Source organism: Vicia villosa, linkage group LG1 (genome assembly GCF_029867415.1).
Source record: "Vicia villosa cultivar HV-30 ecotype Madison, WI linkage group LG1, Vvil1.0, whole genome shotgun sequence".
NCBI lineage: Eukaryota > Viridiplantae > Streptophyta > Magnoliopsida > Fabales > Fabaceae > Vicia > Vicia villosa.
In genome coordinates, this window is record NC_081180.1 from 191,129,669 (window position 1) to 191,149,471 (window position 19,803).

The window sequence follows — 19,803 nt, forward strand, 5'->3', positions numbered from 1 at the left end:
GAACAGAAAAAAACCTTTTTAAAAGAAAACGGGTTCGGGGGTAATTTATGCAAAGGGAAGGTGTAAGGCACCCTTTCCATCCATGGTTATCCATGGGCTCTTAATTGCTTTGCTCTTTGTTTTCAGAAATGTAGAAGAAGAAGAAAAGTGGACTTTAGCTCGTAAATAAGCGTAGCCATTTTTGAAGAATTTTGAGAAAGAATATAGAAAACTTTTAGAGCAAGGCAAAGCAATTAAGAGCAATTACCTTATAGTTTTGAAAATGAGGTTCTTTTAGCCTTTTAGGGTGAAAGGGTCTATCCTTGCCATAAGAGGGCAGGAAGCCTTTCATTTGGAGATTGAAGGGTCGTCGAGTTATCGTTCGCCTTAAGACTGTCCTAGGCCATAGAGAGGCAGGTAGTCTAAAGGGAAGGATCAGAATAGCCTTTCGTAGGAAGCCAGAGGATACCTCAGCCTTTTTCGTAGGCAACTTCCGAGGGTCGAGGTCATATTAGCGTATCGAAGGCAGCATCATTAGGGTCGTATGACCTTTGTATTTATCGAGGCAGCATGGCTGAGGTATCCTCGTATTCGAGGGACATGGCTATTCTGCAAAAAAACACAAGGCAACAGGTAACAGGCAACAGGCAACAGGCAACAGAGAGGTTTACCCAAAAGTGTGCGTGTGTGCAACAATCACGTGGTTAACTTCGATGACATTTATTTTGTAAAATTAGTGATTCTAGATTCAATTCAAGGCTTGCACTCCCTAAGATTACTAACCACGCAGTAATATAAACAGTATAATTAAAGCAATATGGGGAAGGGAAATTGCAACCAGCGGAGGAGAGGGGAATTGAAACCAGCGGGATATAATTAAAAATTAAAACAGAAAATATTATAGTTAGGGTTTAGGGTTACCAATATTCGAAGCTTTGGCAAATTGACAAACCCTGAAAAGGTAGGAAAATAAACAAAGGTAGGGTGAGTGCATTTACCGGTTCGGAGACAAACAAAGCTAACCCTAAAATGAAAAGATAGAGAAACTCAAATAAATAAATAAAGAGGCACTTAGCTTTGAATTTGAAGGCTGATGGTCGAGGGTTACCTGAAGCATTGACTCTGACCATCTGAGAATTGACAGAAAAAATAAGAAGTGAGTGTATGGGCAGTTCATTGGCATTTAAGAATAAACCCTAATTTAAAAGGGCAAAATAAATATTTAAATAAATATAGAGATCAGGACTTAGCTTTTGATTGGCGTGGCGCGTAGTCGGAATATATTTGAAAGGCAACCCTGAAAAGGCATAGAGAAATATTTTCAGTGTAGGGTTAGTTCTGGTAAACCCTAATTCAGGCATAAAATAAACTAAATAACAATGATCGATTTAATTAATTATTGGTTTCGCAACCTAATTAATTAAATCGGAGAACAGAAAATGATTTAATCAGACAAAAACATTATCATAATTTTTGTGAATTAAAATAAACTAATTATGATTTTGTAAAGAATTTAAATAAACTAAAACTGATTTAAATAATTAAAATAAATCAAATAAAACAAATATAATTAATATAATAAATAAAATAAAGTTAATAAGTATTATAAAATATTATTATAAAATGAGTAAAATAAAATTATTGATTTAAAAGAGAAAGATGGAGAAAAATGTTTTGTGGTTGAAAAAGAAATAAAAAACAATTAGAATAATAGAAAGAAACTAGAATAATAAATAAAATAAAAATAAAAAGAATTGAGAAAAGGAGACTTAGCGTGTTTGTATGTGATGAATCTGGGAAGGACCATGGTATGTCTCCAAGTTTGTGGACATTGGATCAATCCGGATGGTGATCTGATGGTTGTGATGAAGGACCTCATGATGCATGCGTATGATGCCTCCATACTGAATCATCATGTGAGTGCTAACAGATAATTTTAACAAAATATATGATCCCAGTGAGGATCGAACAGGCGCTCCATACCTCCAAAGCCTTGGGACACATCCTTTTACCACTGGGCCATTGTCAACATGCTGTTATTGCTATGAATCTAGACCATAATATAGGAAAACAAAACGATTAATCAAATTTAAAAAAATTGGATTCGCGCCCAGCAAGCCTTCGTCTTCCTTGGGTCTTCTGCACAAAGAGAACACTTTTCTTTGGCCACGGTTTTGTGGCGTGGCCGTAGACCTTTGTTCCCATGACCTGCAAATCATCAACAAAAACAACAAGGAAACAACCCAGATCGACCCAGATCGAGTATATGCTCTCTCCCGAATTCAATGCAACCTTTAATTTGGTCCAATTCGGGTTATATTTAAGAACCCTAATTAAGAACTTCGAAAACCCTACAATGGTGAAAGGTTCTAATCGCGATGAAAATCAAATTGAACACACAGAGACGGTCTAAACATCAATCTAAAAACGAATACACAACCAAAATTCATTTATGATGCATGATGAGTCGTAATCGAAAATTAAAAAAAACATGTCTAAACCGTGAGTTATAGGGTCCCGTTCTCGACTTGTTGCTCGAGTATGATGATTGGTACAGCACCAGGATCGTCCCAAGAACACGTTTGAGGCCTCGGAATGCTTTGAATCTCCCCTAATCTCTCCAACCGAATTCAAGATTTTGTTGAACTTCTTTGAGTTTTTTAATCAGTCTCCTAGTCTGCAATCCTTGTTTTTTCGTCCCCTCTGCATCTGAATCGTTTTAGTACTTATAGTAGGAGCATTAGGGTAACAGAATTTTGAACAAATCTTTGTGAATCTTTGATTTGCAAATTATGAAAAATTGATTGAAATATGCCTCCAATCTTTCTAATTTTTGTCCAATTTCAATATTCTCTTCCCAATATTTTTAATCACAAAATCTGATTTAATTATCTTGATATTCTCATCACATAATAGACCTAAAACTCAAATCTTTGATTTTCCATTATTTATTTCAATTAAATTGAATTTTAAAATGAATTAAAAATCAAGATAAATAAAATAAATAATAAAATGGCATGGGGTTGGGCCATGAGTCTTCTAATAATATTAGAATCATGTTTGGATCAAAGAAGTATGGGCCCATTTGGAAATATTTGGAATTTTGGCCTCTTTCTCTTCATGCATACTCTTGAAAATAGGCGAACTTGTGCACCTTACCATTTCCTCATATCTCATTATTTTTTCAAGTTCTTGGACTTTTTAGAAACCTTGAAGAGTCCTCTAACCAGTGTTTTTGGTCTCGTATCAAAATAATTTTCCATGCTCCTTGTATGTTCTTTTGAAAAAAATGACTTTCGGTTGACTTTTGAAAAGGACCTATAATGTTTTGGTCCATATCTCTCAAATGAAGCATTTTTAGACTTGGCATGTGAGAGATAAAGTTGTAGAGAATTCAATTTACTTCTAATTGAGCTTTGGATGGAAAATTTCTGATGTTCCATGTAGGAGTTATGGCTGGTCGAAGTTCAGTTGACTTTCTCCTATGAAAAACCCTAATTTAGAAACTTTTGGAATTGTTGATTTCTGATCTTTCCTTGATGAACCATGATCAATTATTGATCAAATGGTTAATGATACTTCAATATGAGGATTTTGACCAAAAATCAGGAATTTTGACTGTACTTTGACCACAGTTGACTTTTAGGTCAAATCAGTCGACTGTTGACTTTTTGAGCAACTGAGGGATCAACTCTTTGAATTGAGCCCTGAATTTTGTCATGGAGATAGTGTGGAGTGTCATAGGCCATATGGGATGTCTTAGAGCCATTTATTCATTGATTTTCCTTCAGAACAATAAAACCCTAGTTCTCTGAGCCTCGTTTAGGAGAGAGTGTCTTTGAGCTTTATGCTTTGATTTGAATTTGAATAGGAGAAATAGTATGGGCAAATTTTGGGGTATGACAGGCACCATTAAAGATACCTTTGTAACGAACCTTCTAAATAGACAAGTCATTAGCATGTCAAATCATAACAGAACCACCCCTAGACTTAGCCCTACCATATAAAGAGAGGAAATACTCAAATAAAATTTTATGGTAACTAGGAATAACCACTTTTCAACCTAACCAATGAAATATCTTATACCACATTGACATTACTAAATCACAAGTGACAAAGAGATAAGAGACCGACTTAACCATACCATCACTAAAAGGAAAAACAATCTCATTTAAATCACCCCCTTTTTAAACATGTTTTCTCTAGAAGGAAGCCTTCCTTGAAGAAGTTGTCAAGAGAAGACACCACCTTAGAAGGAGCCTAGTTAACACAAATTAAGGGGAGGGTCAAATTAGTAGTCAGCTCAGGAGAAAAGAAGGGATAAAGATGCATAACAGAGGCAATAGAGAAAACACCATCTTTTGAAATAATTTCACTATCACTTATCTTTGTTTTAAGATAGATTCTAACTATAAAGTGTAGGGAGAAGGTCATCAACTATAGGTAACTCGTGGAGAAAAAAGATTCTCCCCCGCCTAAGATCCCAGACAAGATTCACATTCTCCATCATGTCAATCTCTCTCACCAAACCATCTTGTTAAGTAGAGATCAAATAAAGAGCAATGAACTTTTTCTTAAGGGAGGAAGGCTCACCCGAGGATCCTCACAAAAATAAGTCTGAAGACTCAAACACACAATCCTAAAAATATCATATATAAATCAATCAGACAGGTCATCCTCCTTGGATTCAAGAAGAGACACGCCTTTCCACCAAATCAAAGTCGATCAAAAACATGTTGTTCTTCCTCCCCAAAGAAAGAAAACAACCTAGACATCATATGCTAATACAATATCGCTTTGAACACCTAAAGCCAAAATAACCAATCTCCATATCCATTTCCCACTTGACCCTAGAGATCTTAGAATCACCTTTCACACTTCCCTAAAAAAATCCTTTTTTGAATCTTAACTCGTTTCTTCCAAACCTTTATAGCATCTTCATAAAATACAAAGAAAAAAAGGACATGGATAGCACTAAAATCTGAATTAAGAATGACGATTTGACCACCCAAACTGACATATATGTGCTTTAAAAAATAGCTTCTTGGTCAGCAGATTGACTATAGTCTCAAATAGATTTCGATTTAAGATTAGTTCTCACCAAAAGAAACATATACTTAAACGAGAGGGTTTCACTTCTACGATTGAAGAACTCAACCACATAGGCCAAAAAGATACCGTCTACGTTAACCCAAACAAAATTGCTATTAAAAAATTAATCCTAAGATCCAAAGTTAACTCAAACTCTCTTAGAATAATAAGATTAATTTAATAAAAATTGTTTTGAAGTTGAATTTGTTTTACACGTCCCTTTTATTTGTCATTTAGGATAAAAAAAGAATACGTATCTTTTCAAAAGAAATTGTTAAACTCTTGTAAAATTATAATTGATTTAACATAGAAATCTTTGCGGATATATGACTTCTTACGTGGTACCAAGTCTTTAGTGTTAGGATCCGATCCTCCATAAGATGTTAAAAAATGATTGAAAATAAAAGAAAAGGAGTAGGTAGCTGTTGGAGAAGATGAAGCATATGGGATCTTCCGTACGTGGTACCAAGTCTTTAAGGCCAATGGCAAGGGTGTAATTTTAGCATGGCTTTGTAATATCGAATCTCAGAATTCATCATCAAATTGCAAAGCAAACAGTGGGACGAGTGCGATGTGGTGCCGGCTGAGCTGTGTTGTAACTGGCTCCAGTCCAGCCATGGGGAGTGGGGACCATGCTATGCAGCAGCACACATCATATTTTGATATGGTTACGAATCGAATCATATGCCACATGGAGAGACGTGCAGGTTACACAACCAAATATCAAACACAAAACAACATTAACAAAAACAAGCGTGACTCCGACTCTGTATCATTTCGTTGACGTCGTTTCATGTTCCTTTTTTTTTTAAAACCCTCTTCTACATTTTTTAAATTGCAAACCTCAATTTCTCTTCATTACTTAGCTGGATTTTTCTCTTTTCTTTAAATTATTGAACCCAAGACCCAATGCAAACAGGAAAACCCCCTCACCACTAAGCTGCAGCTTTGTTTTTGACATACAGTTACCTTAACTAGCATTTCTATTAATAACTAATAGTTAATATTTATTAGTTAATAGTTAAGGTTATTAATTAATATTAATTAAATTATTAATTAATAATTAATATTTATTTTACTGTTAAAGTTAATTAAAGTATAAAATATAAACTAATTTAAATTATCATAAACTAAATTAATTTAGTTTTAATTTAAATAGTTTTAACTAGTTTTAATTTAAGTAGATTAATTAAACTAGTTTTAAATTAGTTAATATAGATTAAACATAATTAATTTGGTTTAGTTTTTATTTAGTTTAGTTTTAATTTAGTTTTAATTTGATTAATTATATTAATTTATTTTAGTTTTAATTTAGTTTTAATTTGTTTTAATTTTCTTTAATTTAGTTTTAGTTTAGTTTTAATTTAGCAATTATCCCATTAATATTTTCTTTATACGAACATTATTTTTAAATAGTAATTTAAATATTAAAGTTATTTAAATATTAACATTTTTAAATATAAATGATATTTAATATTTTTTAAATATTAATGTATTAACATTGATATTTAAACTATTTTATGTAATTAAAAATAAACCAAATTTAAACTAAATTAAAACTAAACTAAATTAATTATATTAAAACTATATTAATTATTTTAAAACTAGTTTAATTAAAATAGTTAAATTAAAACTAGTTAAACTCATTTAAATTAAAACAAATTAATTTAATTTATAATAATTTAGTTTATAATAACATTTTATTATAAACTAAGGCAACTAAATTAAACTTAGTTTATAATAACGTTTTATTCTAAGCTAAACTAAATTAAACTTGTTTAAATGTTTTCAATAACCATTATATTAGCTAAGGCAACTACATGTCAAAAACAAAGCTGTAGCCTAGTGGTGAGGGGGTTTTCCTGTATGCATTAGGTCTTGTGTTCAACTCCCCTTGGGACTATATTTTTAAGCTTAATATTTAACATTTTAACAACCTAACAATAACATAATAATAAAAATACCACGTAGGCCTGCCACGTCATTAAAAATAAATTAAAAAAATGGCCACGTCAATAATTTTGATGACTGGATTTCTTGAGGGAGCAAAATAGGGAAATCTTCATATGTTAGGGGACGAATTACAACTTTTTTTTTGGCAGGGGGATTTTTCAACTACACCCCATATGGCAGAGGGCAAAATAGGTATTAACCCTTTTTTTTAAATAACACATTGTCGCCACTACGATTAGCGACTACACTTAATTTAGGGCCAAGTCGCCACTTCCACTGGGGACAACATTTAGAAAGGGACCAAGTTGCCACTAGGGGTGGCGACTACATTGTTTTGTAATTTTTTTTCTTCTATAAATACAAGTCCATTACTATACTAACCCTCACTCATTTCTTCACCAATTTTCTCACCTTCTCTACACTTTTGTGTTCATGGCATCTCCGAGACCATCATCATGGCAGCGAACATCGTCTAAGCGATCCGCTCCTGAATCGATTATTTTAAAAAGGGATGGACATGTTATTTTCTCTCCTCTCAAACCCCCGATGCCGATGAAATTTTGGCACATCCATTCCTTACCAACTTAAAAGGGGTCTGATGTCTTGGTTAGAGGGGGAGTACAAAATCGGCAAAGTCATCAGAAGGATTCAGAGGCTTAGAACAAAGGCCTCGCTTGAGACCGGAGAAACAGAACGTTGGTGGGATGGGTGGAAAATGACAGTGAAGCCATTCAAATGATGCATGGATCAGATGATATCGTTTTGAATGTTGTAATTTCTTAGATTTTAATCGTTTATTGTGTTGTTGTTTTAGTCTTCGCGTTGTCGTTTTAATCGTTGTTCTTTGATTTTAGTCTTGTTCGTGTTGTTGTTTAAGTCTTTTAGGTGTTTTCCACGCTGTAACTCATCTGACTACTGAATGAAAAAGTTCATTTCATTGATAAAATAAATTACAAAGAGTTAAGAACCTTAAAACTATGTTGTGGAACTAGATCCACGATTGGGACACTTGTTCTTATTATGCCCGACCTGACGACATATACTACACTTCCTTTGCATTTTATCAACGGCGTCCATTTCGATTCCAATATGCTTACTGTTTGGTCGACCACTTTTATTCAGCCGCATTGAATCGTTGTGCCAAACAATTTCCCCATCATACATTGGCCAATATGCCTCCATTGCTACCACTGGAAAGTAATTTTTGTAAACACTGAGCAACGTTGCAACCTTGTAAATCAGAGATACTAGTGATAATGCATCAAAGTGAGTGTGTGAACATGCTGCAATGACATGAGAACAAGGCATACGAAAGGCTTGAAATTGGTCGTAGTCGCACCAACGATCTGGGATTAGAACCCGATACTCTTGTCTCGGTAGCCCCTGGTTGTGGTCAATTATTTCTTTGACACTGAAAGTGTGGCCATGACGGTCGAATTCTGTAACCCGATGGCTGTTTCCTTTGGCGGAATCTTGTTGCACATATCGTTGTACACTTGATGTGTATCTAACATTGCACACCACCGCCTACCTCTTTTTGCGAACAACGTTGCCATCTGAAAATAGGTTGCACTCACCAAAGCGGTTACAGGTAGGTTTCGTATGCCTTTGAAGACGTCGTTCATCGATTCCACAAGATGTGTTGTCATGTGGCCCCACCTTGCTCCATCGTCGTACGACCTAGTCCACTTTGCTCTATCAAGATTATCAATCCATCTCCCTGCATGTGGATTTGATAATGTTATTTTGTGGCGATAGTCTGCACTTTCAAAAGAAGCGTGCCTGTTAGAAATCAAACAGAGACCAGGTTTTGGAGCAACTTTAGTTCGGAGGTTCTTGAGAAAGAAACTCCAAGCAGCAGTTGTTTCTCCTTCTACCAGAGCAAAGGCTATGGGAAATATATTGTTGTTTCCATCTTATGTGACTGCCATCAGTAGCGTTCCTTTGTATTTCTCGTACAACTAAGTTCCATCAATTTGAATAATCGGTTTGCAAAAAGAAAATCTGATTATGCAAGGTCGAAACGCCGAGAAAATTCTATGAAATATTCCATAACCTTCGAGACGAGTTTCGTCTTGGGATTGTTCTAACAATGTCTTCATTATAGAAACCTTCCCAGGTGAATATAATTGAAGTGCAGCCAAGTAGCAGGGAAGTTGTTTGTAGGATTCCTCCCAGTTACCGTAGACTATTTCAATTGCCTTGGTTTTGGCTAACCAATCCTTTCTGTACGACGGTCTATATTTGAACACATATACGCAATGGGAGATAATCGTCTTGACCTTCAATGACGGGTCAACATCTATGCGAGGTAATATGGTATGGCATATCATATCATGGCTTAGTTTTCGATGATCTTGCGCCATATTGGTGTTAACGCAATTGTGGGCTTAAGAAATGGAACCTATCACCCAAGCATTGACTTTCTTTTTAAATGATGCCATCAGCCTATACCCACACTCCGGTTTTTTGCACAAAATGACATATGTCAGCAAATGTTAGGCGTAGATCTGGTCGAGGGTGAAGAAGGTGCGAAATCGAGGGGCCAAAGTGTTAAGCTATCGACCCTTAAATACCATTATGACCGCTTTCCTTTAAACGAGAATTCGTCTGAAGAGCAAAAAATAATAAAAACTATAATGTATATCATGTTATTATTTAGTTGCTTGCTATTTCCTGAAGACACGGGGAATAGTATAAATTTTATGTACTTGTGTTTGCTTGAGGATATTGATAACATTAAGATGTATAGTTGGGGTTTTGCGGTTTTGGCTTACCTCTACAGCTCCTTGTGTAAAAATGCTAAAAAAGATAACTGTACATTTTATGGATATGCATTCTTGCTCCAAGCATGGGGATGATGGAAAATGCCGAGGTTAGCCCCCGAAAACCCGCACATCTTCGTCTCCCCCTACGCGACAAAGTAAGTTTATGAAGTTATTTGATTTAGTATATTTATTCTATAAATAACTGCAAGAAATTTGATTTCTCTTTTTTATTTGTTTAGGTTTAATGCAACTGGATTGGATTACAGTCTAACTCCTAAAAACAAAATCGTCTTTTATCGGCAACTCTTGGATCGTCTTCGACCACAAGATGTATTACAATTAAACTATCCATCTTCTAACTAAATTTGTAATATAAAGCATCCTCTCTAATTAATATAATTTTTTTAATTTGCAGTTTACTTGGAGACTTTATTTGGAACTAGACCATGAACCCAACCAAGAAGATGCAGCTGTTTGGACAGCAAAAACGCCTATCATACGGTTCACCGTGTCAATCTCCAATTCGGCATGCATCAAGAAATCCCATGCCCCCCGATGTGTTTGAAACCTTAGCATCTCAAAAAAGTCAGCAACCAGTGGTACATACAAAATTGGAAGGCATTCGCTAAGGACTTTCGTAAAATATGGAACCAGCGTGCCCACTATATCCTAGAATTCCCAGTGACGCCAACCGAAATGAAACCAACAAGTGAATATGTGAACTGGTACAGATCGACTACAAATCTTGAAATGATTGTGTCTGACCCTTTCTATTTGGACGAGCCGCAAGCACAACAACCACATTTCCAACAACAAAAACCACAATATTTCCAACAACAACAACAACCACAATATTTCCAACAACAACAACAATATTACCAATAACAACAATATTACCAACAATAATAACAACCAAATTACCAACAACAACAACCAATTTACCAACAACAACAACCAATTTACCAACAACAACAAAAACCCCAACACATGTTCACCATCTAACAATACAAACCCTACCAACCCCAACCACAAACTCAACCTCAACCACAAACTCAACGCCAACCACAAACTCAACCCCATCACCAACACATCCAAGACACCGATGTGGCGGGCTCCTCCAAATCACCACTTAGCCCCAACACAAGCATAGATGACGAATACCAGTCATACAACCCACTCATCCATCAAACATCATAATACCCCAACCAACAACCAACAACCATAGGACTTCAACAAACCACCACAAACATTGTATTTTAACCAACCCGATTCGACCGCCAACTACCAGAGACCACATTTTTAGGCCGCACCTACCAGGAGCCATTTTGTCCCACCAAGACAAAGCTTTGAGGGAGCTGCGGGCATCCGTCTTTCCTACAGCGGGAATTCTAGAGGTCAAGGTCGGCTGACAGATTTTGTAGACCCTGAGTGCATTGAAGGGACATCGACCCAAACACAATAGGAACCGGAAATGGGGCGTCGCATGAATAGGGATACGACTAGAGGAACACTACCAACTCGTGAACCATCTAAACGAGTTATTAGACCTCTTCCGTGCAAATCGTACCAAGGTCATTCACACTAGATCCGCCAAATATGTAAAGAACCCAATTAACTTTAAAATACAAACAAATATATATAATAAAAATGACTGTGATAATCAAATAAGCTATTATGTTGAGTTATGTGTCTCAGGTGGTTTTGAAAATATCTCTAAATTTTAGTTCTAGGAATCTAATTTGTTAAAAATATATTTATTGGTCAATTATTTTATTAAATGACTTAAATGTAATAAATTATTGAATTGTAAATAAATTAAAATTGGAATTGTCAAAAAAACACATTACAGTTAAATTATAAAAATGGAAAATAATTTAGACATGAATTAACATTTTGGAAATAATTTATGAGTTGTTTGTGCGTTGGTTTTTGGAATGAAAGATTTTAGAGGGTTGTGCTATATCTTTAAATGTGTGTTATATTTTTAAAAAGTTTAAAAACAATATACTACATTAGCATATAAAATCATATTATTTTTTAAATTTTTAAAAAATAACAAACATGTTTTAATATATAGGCGCAATCTTCCAAAACTTTTCACTTTAAATTCCTCCGAAAACCAACTCCCAAACAGCCCTTTAAAGAATACTTGAATGAGATTGTAAGAAATCTCTTTCAGTTTAATAAAATTTTTTGAATTCGAACTCAATCCTGAGCATGCAATAGAGTTAAATATTCTCGAGGGAGAGTTTTGTGACTCGTTATAGTTCTTTCCGACTTGACACAACAATGTTAAATTCGCTTGAAGAGATTTTTCGCTCAATATGGTCCTCCTTGACTAGACATAATAATGTTAAATTCTCTTGAGAGAGAGTTTCCGTCTATTGTAGTCCTCCCTAATTTAAGATATATATATAGTTGTGCATCTAGAATATTCAATTTCTGAAAGAAAAAAAATACTCTGGAAAGCTTGAATTTATTTATAGTTAGGATCACAATTTTAAAAGTAAGTATGTGATCATTTGTTTTATTGTGAGAATTATTATTTATAGAAGAAATAAACTAAATAATTAATAATTAATATTTCAATAACAAATCCTAATGATGACATTTATCTTTTTTTGAACTAGTTTTAACGAAATGAACTTAACACATATTAATGGTGCAATCCATTTTTGGGTTCTTTGTGGGACTCATTAAGACACATCATTTATAAATAATCCATCCAATTTGCATTCTAATGGTGCTCTAAAGAAATTATATTGGATCCCACAACTTTACTTTATATGTTAATATTTTATTCAACTAAAATGTTAAAAAAAGAAAAAAAAATTAGTTGTTGCTCAACGACAATTTAAATTTTATTACTATTTTATTCTAAAGAGACGTTGCACTATATTTTGCAACGGTTGGCCAGGCTGGCCAACTCCAATGGCTAAAAAATAAAACAATACGTTTGCCACGTTGTAGGACTTTAGAAAAAACTCTCATTGTAGAAACTCTTAGAATCGATAGATTTTCTAATTTTCACCCTTATAGGTCAACACACTGTCGAATTAATGTTTCAATGACACTCCATGTTTAAAATATCACGTTTTCAATATATGTATGAATTTTCTTTCTTTTCGTCTTTCTCTTGTCAAATCCTTTATATCTTATTGGACTTGCAAAAATAAAATAAAGGAGGCCATGTTTATGATGATAGTTGCAATAAGATTTAACACTATTAAAAATATTACATTTTAAAGGAAAGTTTCCTCCTCATCCAACAAAATATCAAGGTAAGATTTCTAGACGTGTTATGGGGCGACTCCCTTGTGATTCAAGTCACAAGGTGTTGTAATTTGAGTCAAGTTCAACTCATAATCCGAGTCAAACTTGGCAGAGCTCAATCCTAGCTTCGCAGAGAGTTATGGTTCGAGTCTACTTTAAAATATTATTCGAGTCACATTAGGTTGTAATTTGAGTCAAGTTAAATTTATATTTCGAGCCAAATTGTCTAGAGGCAAATTCTAATTTTCACAATGTCCATGATTCGAGTCATACATAACACATGAATTGAATCAAATGACTTGAAACCTAGATTTAAGTGTTCTAAATTGTGATTCAAGTAACACTTGATGAAACGACAAAAACCAACTTGCTAAATTAAAAAAGGAACACCCTCGTGGATCAACACTTTAATTTATTGAACAATGAAAGGTCTTAACAATGCTAAATAGCCGGCGCGAACATAATACAATTCAAATTGCGAATGAATTACAAACACACAAATATTTGAATAACAAGAAAATTACAAATAAGTGAATAAACAATACTACCTACACTCAAATTGACAAAAATATCAAAACAAAGAAAACAATATCGTACGATAATTTGATTGCAATTTCAGTCTCTCCATTTTTATGTTTGGCGAATTTGGAGATATTAATGTTGATCAATTTAATTTGAGCGTTTACTTGCAATTTGAAGAAAAATTGAATCAGGTGATTTTTCTTAGCGTACTATAGATGAGCATACATCACATTGCTTGAGATCTAAATCCCCCCTGTATTAAACATTTAATGCGCATGAATATTGATAAATGTTAGCGCGTGAGTTTAGAAGTGTCACCACGGTTTTTGGGAGGAACAGTGGTGACTTTGGCGTTGTTGTATGCGTGTTTTGTAGTAGTGATGACACTCATTTAGGCGGCAAGCTGTCAAATATGTGTCTGCAAGGTCTAAATGCTAGAATCTGTTCGTTGCTAAAATTGGAGATTATTAACAGCCATTTGCTTGACAAGGTCCTCTAATGAAGGTCTGAAAGGTGCATAGGTGGTCACTTGAGGAGTGTTATGTGGCAGAGGATTCTCATAACAAAGTTTTGGATGGTATCTATACTGGTTGTTTTTTTGAGGAATTTAATATTAGAATTTAATCATACGAAATTATCACGTTCAGCTTTTAGACTACATTTATAATAACAATTAACCTGAACAGTTATAATTACCAAAAATCAATAACAATAACATATTAATAGTTATAAAAACTATTTCTCATCTTCCAGACAATACCTGTCACAACACGTCATTAGTATAACAATTTATAATTACAACTCCATATTATCACAATTTAACAACAACTCAAGTCACATCACATCACAATTAAATCACACTCATGCCACATACAATGAGACTCTACAACTGCACATGCATGTGGTACCCAGGGCTTCAGCCCCCATCGCCAATTGCCAGTTAAACAGAGGGATCAAGGCATAAGCCTTCGTCACTAATTTGCCAATCCAGACCGTCGCCAAAAATGCATATGTATATGAATGCAACAAACACACACAACAAACAACATCATAGTCACAAGGCATAAGCCTATATCGTCGCTATACTAATAAATAGAGGTATACATCGTCACTGAAACATCTTCCAACTTCGCATAAAACAACAACAATTATCACCACAACAACAACTAATTTCATCGAATCAACACGACAGAATCACAACAAATAATCAGAAATAATTTCCTACAAATTTAACCCCCACATATCATTCATCATGAGTCCGGTTATAGAGTTAGAACCCCACCCCTTACCTTGTATTCGGAGTCCGTTCTACAATTCTACCGATCGAAGCCATCTAGCCTTAGCTCCCAACCATTGACTCTTTTAATCAGAATCAAAAGCTGAAAATTTTCCCAAATATGCAGCTACAGTGCGATGATGATATCTCACAACTCAGACCTTATTTTGAAGATCCCAATGGTCAAAAGTTAGATATAGGTGTTGCGAACCTACCCACAAAATTTGGCGACGATCCAACGGTTAACGAATCGGGGATCTTCGATTTAGTGAGACTGCTGCAAGAAAAACGAGAATGAATTTCTCTCCTATTTTCTCTCTTCTCTACAACTTCCCATGACCAATTCCCCAAGACTTTTTCTCTTCTAATTAGCCTAATCCTTATCTTAACCTAATTTCATTAAACCTATTGGGCCTAACATTCACACCTCACCTTTTACTACCACCATCACTTAATTAAGTCCATATAATAAATCTAGTATTTCTTCAATACTATTTCTACAACTTAATCAATTAATTAATCAACTAATTAATCATAAAAACTCATGTCAATAATTCTCAACACTCCACAAATTCAATAATTAAATTCGAAATAATTTGAATGTATATAATTAAATAATTAACTAAATACCCGGTGTTACATTGTCCTTCAAGGTTACTGAAAATATATTTTCAAGTAGTTGTCCTACACTCATCAGATTGCTCTCCATGTCAGGCACGTACCATATGTAACGCCCCGATTATTTGATAATTTATTTAGTTAAATAGTATTATTATTATTTCTGTTATTATCGGTCGATAATTTTAATTGTGGAGAATTAATCTATTATATCGGTGGAATATCGTTAGAAATAGTATTTTAAATCATTTTGAGTTAATGAGCTTATTGGGCCTATTTTTACTAAATGAGGAATAGTAGTGTGGTGTTAATTTTTAGGCGCAATGTTATTTTAAGAAGAGGTTTTAGTGTTAGTAAAAGAGTAAGGGAAGTGTAGAGATATCATAAAAGAGAAGTCATTTTGGAAGAGAGGAGGCTAGGTCTTGAAGAGGAGAAGCAAGCTTAGAGAAATCCCAATCCAAGTGCTAGGATTTGTAGAGTTTTCTTCAATCCAAACAAGGTAAGGGTAGGGTTCTCTTCCTATAATGGGGCCTATGAGCAATTGTATGTTGGGGATTAGAGATTTAGGTTGTTGCAATTGCTTGTGTTAATTGATTGTTTGAAATAGAATTTTGCCATGAAATCGATTGAATCTAAGTTGCTGTGTTCCTAAATTACTGTCCAGAAATGATTTCCGTGTTATAATTGTCGAATGAAAACCTAGAAATGGAACTGAAATGAACGAATCCCTGTTTACTGAGAAGGCCGCCTCAAACCTATACTTTCATTTCCATAAATCCATTACTGAAGTGCTATGAGGCGCACACCTGGGTGTAGATTAGTGGAGACGCACGCCCCAGGGATTGGAGGGGGCTGTCTCAAGCTAATGTTCCTCCATTGTTCCTTTTTTTGTTAATGGCAAATTGGTATGTAGCTGATTCTCAATGGAGATGCCCGCTCTAGTAGCTTAAGTCACTTGTTCTTTTCTTCTTGCTTTGGAGACGCTGGTCTCATGTGGGGGTGACCGCCCTAGTAGCCTAAAGCTTCTTATTTCTTTACTGTGTTGGGGACGCACGTCCCATGTTTCACCATCAATGAGACGGCCGCCTTTGCCCTATTCCTCCATTGTTTTTTTCCTTTTTTTCTATTCATTCTTGTATGGTATGTGTTACAGGATAAGTTTAATTGGTAAATAAATTATATAACTTAATAGTAATTAACAGAAAACTGAAACAATAGCATTTTGTATATTTATGATTGGAACAACATGTTTAGTACTAGTAGCAGATGAAATAATGCAGTAGCAGAATTTAGTATCCTTAAATAACAGGAAATGTTCAAATTATCCGATGAATGTATAACCGGAAATTAATTGAATTGTGTCCGATTAACCGGTATTGAATTGTGATTATATCTTATGAATTGTTGTGGATATCTTTGTGATTATTTGTTAATGGCACTGACCGTTAATTATGTGAATTATTGGAATTGTTCTGTTGTTTATATGAATTCGTTGGAATATGTGTGAAGTGTTAGTACCTTTAATAATCGGTAATAATTGTGATATAGGCGTATGCCTTGTGATGAATATTTTGTGAAGTATATGATGATGATGATGTTGTGAGGTGTCCGGTTCATTGAGTCGCATACATTTGCATATATATATATATATATATATACATATATATATATATATATATATATATATATATATATATTGTGACGGCCTGGATTGGCAATTTAGTGATGAAGGCTTATGCCTTGTGCCTCTGAATTAGGAAATTGGTGACGGGGTTGAAGCTCCGATTGGTACCACATGCATATGCATGAGTCATGTCCCATGTATCTTATGTGATTCATAGTTGTGACGTTTTATGACTATATTGTGATTGTATTTTGTGACTTGTTAAATGATAGAAATATGTGAAGATGTGAATTAATGATTTTATGAATAGTATGATAATATCAATACTTGTGAATGCGATTAACTAAATATGTCTAGTTTCTGATATACAATTTGTCATGTGCTCAATTATATGAATTGATATCTCACCCTCACTTTGTGTCGCCGTTGCCTTTATATTGGTAACGTGCAGGTAATCCGCTTTGAGGGAGAGATTAGCCGAGTTGGTCTTGATTTGTTGTCACTCTGATACGTACCACTCGGGGGACGAACGTTTTGATTTACTTGTTTTTGGATTATTATGTCTTAATGAATACTTGAGTTGTCTTTTTGAGATTGTCACTTTAAATTCTATTAATTGTTGAATTAAGATGCTAATTTGAGATTGTCACTTTAAATTCTGCTAATTGTTGAATTAAGATGCTAAGAATCCTTGAATTGGTTGTTGCGTTTCCATTGCACTTTTGTGGAAGTTGATTCATGTTAAAGACTATTATTTGATGTTATCGGCTCCTCCGTATCCTGTGAATGCTATGTATCCGCTTTATGCGATGAGGTGATTTGTCTTTGAGAATGAATATGTGATACCTCAATTGCTTCGTTGTGAATTTTTATACTCTTATTTTATTTAAATACTGTGGGTAGAATTGGGGTGTTACAACATACATCCTTAATCAGTAAACTTTTTCCATTCTTCAATTTTAGTTTGAACTTTCCCATTCCTTCAGCATTCAGATGATCATCATCAGCACTCTGATCATGGTCTTTCTACCAGGGTCAAAATCAATCAGTCCACCATTTTCCGTCTTCCTTCTCAAATGCCATAAGTAGCACAAGTTCACCCTTAAAATCTCCTATGGCTATGTTGGCTTCTTCATCCTTTCTTTCTTTCTTTGGCCAATAATCGGCAGCAAAATGGCCAAACCTGTTACAATTATTGCATTGAACCTTTCTCTTATCAAATTTCTCCTTTCCCTTTTAAACATTCTTATGTTTCTTCTCATCTAGATTCGATACTTCTGACTTGTGAGAACCATCACCATTCTTATGTTTCTTCTCATCTAGATTGGAGACTTCTGACTTGTAAGAACCATCACCATTTAATTTTTTCACTAGCCATCCTTGCTTCTCATTCTTCTTAACAAAAGAAGTTTTAAGAGCCTGTTTTGTTTCCCTTTAAGAGTTCCTTTTAGTGGGACATGATTATTGTACCTCTAAACTACTATAAAGTTCTTCAATTCTCATGGTGTTAGTGTATTTCGAATGTTCTATGGCTACAACTACGTAATCAAACTGAGAAGTAAGTGATCTAAGTACCTTTTCAATGATTACTTGTTCGAAGAACGTTTCTCCACAAGCCTTCATCTTATTCATGACCACAATCACTCTAGAGATGTACTCAGACACATTTTCATTGTTCTTCATGCTGATATTCTCGTAACTCTTACGTAGGGAATGCAACTTTACTTCCTTCACTGATACGTCGCCACCATAACATCAGACAACTATGTCCCACGCCGCCTTCACCGTCGTCAAGTCCACAATCTTCTTAGACATTGTCGTATCCACACACTAATGGATATAGAACCATGCCTTCTGATTCTTCTTCCTAGTTTCATGTTGCTCCTTTCTTTGCGCTTTTGTGGCATTCTCTGCAACTAGTGTGTAACTGTCATTGACAAGATCAAGAACATCTTGAGCGCCAAACGCCACACCCATCTGAATCGACCACCGATGCAAATTATTTCCATTGAATACTAGAAGCTTTGTATTCAAGCTAGTGTTTCTGCCGTTCATCTTCGTTCTTGTGCAAATCACTCAATTCTTACCAACACTTGTGTTTCCCAAACCCCGAGAATCAAGAAATGGGATTCTCTACGATTTCGATTTTCAATTCAATATGAATTTGAGGAGCAAAATCAATCACAAACCTCACATACACTTGTGTTTTCTTGTGAATCGAACCAGAGCTCTGGATACCAATTGTTGGAGTTACAACTCCATTGATGCACAAGATTGAAGATGAAATTTTTTGCAGAGATAGAGAGAGAGAGAGAAAGACGTAACAAACTTTTTTCTCAACAAACTCTACTACTCAATTGTGTTCAATCTGTTACAAATGCAACTAACTTTGAGTTTATATACACTAGCCCTAAACTCAAATGCAACCCAAATGAAATTTAAATGCAAATGAAACTAAACTCAAATGCAAGACTTGAATTTAAATTACATTTAACAATTCGAACACTCAAAAACATATTATAAACTCTTAAATATATATATATATATATATATATATATATATATATATATATATGTATATGTATATATATATATATAGAGAGAGAGAGAGAGAGAGGGAGAGAGAGAGAGAGAGAAGGAGTTTAATTTTCTTTTTTATGTCTTTATAAGGTTGTAAGCCCAAAACATTGTTAAACTTT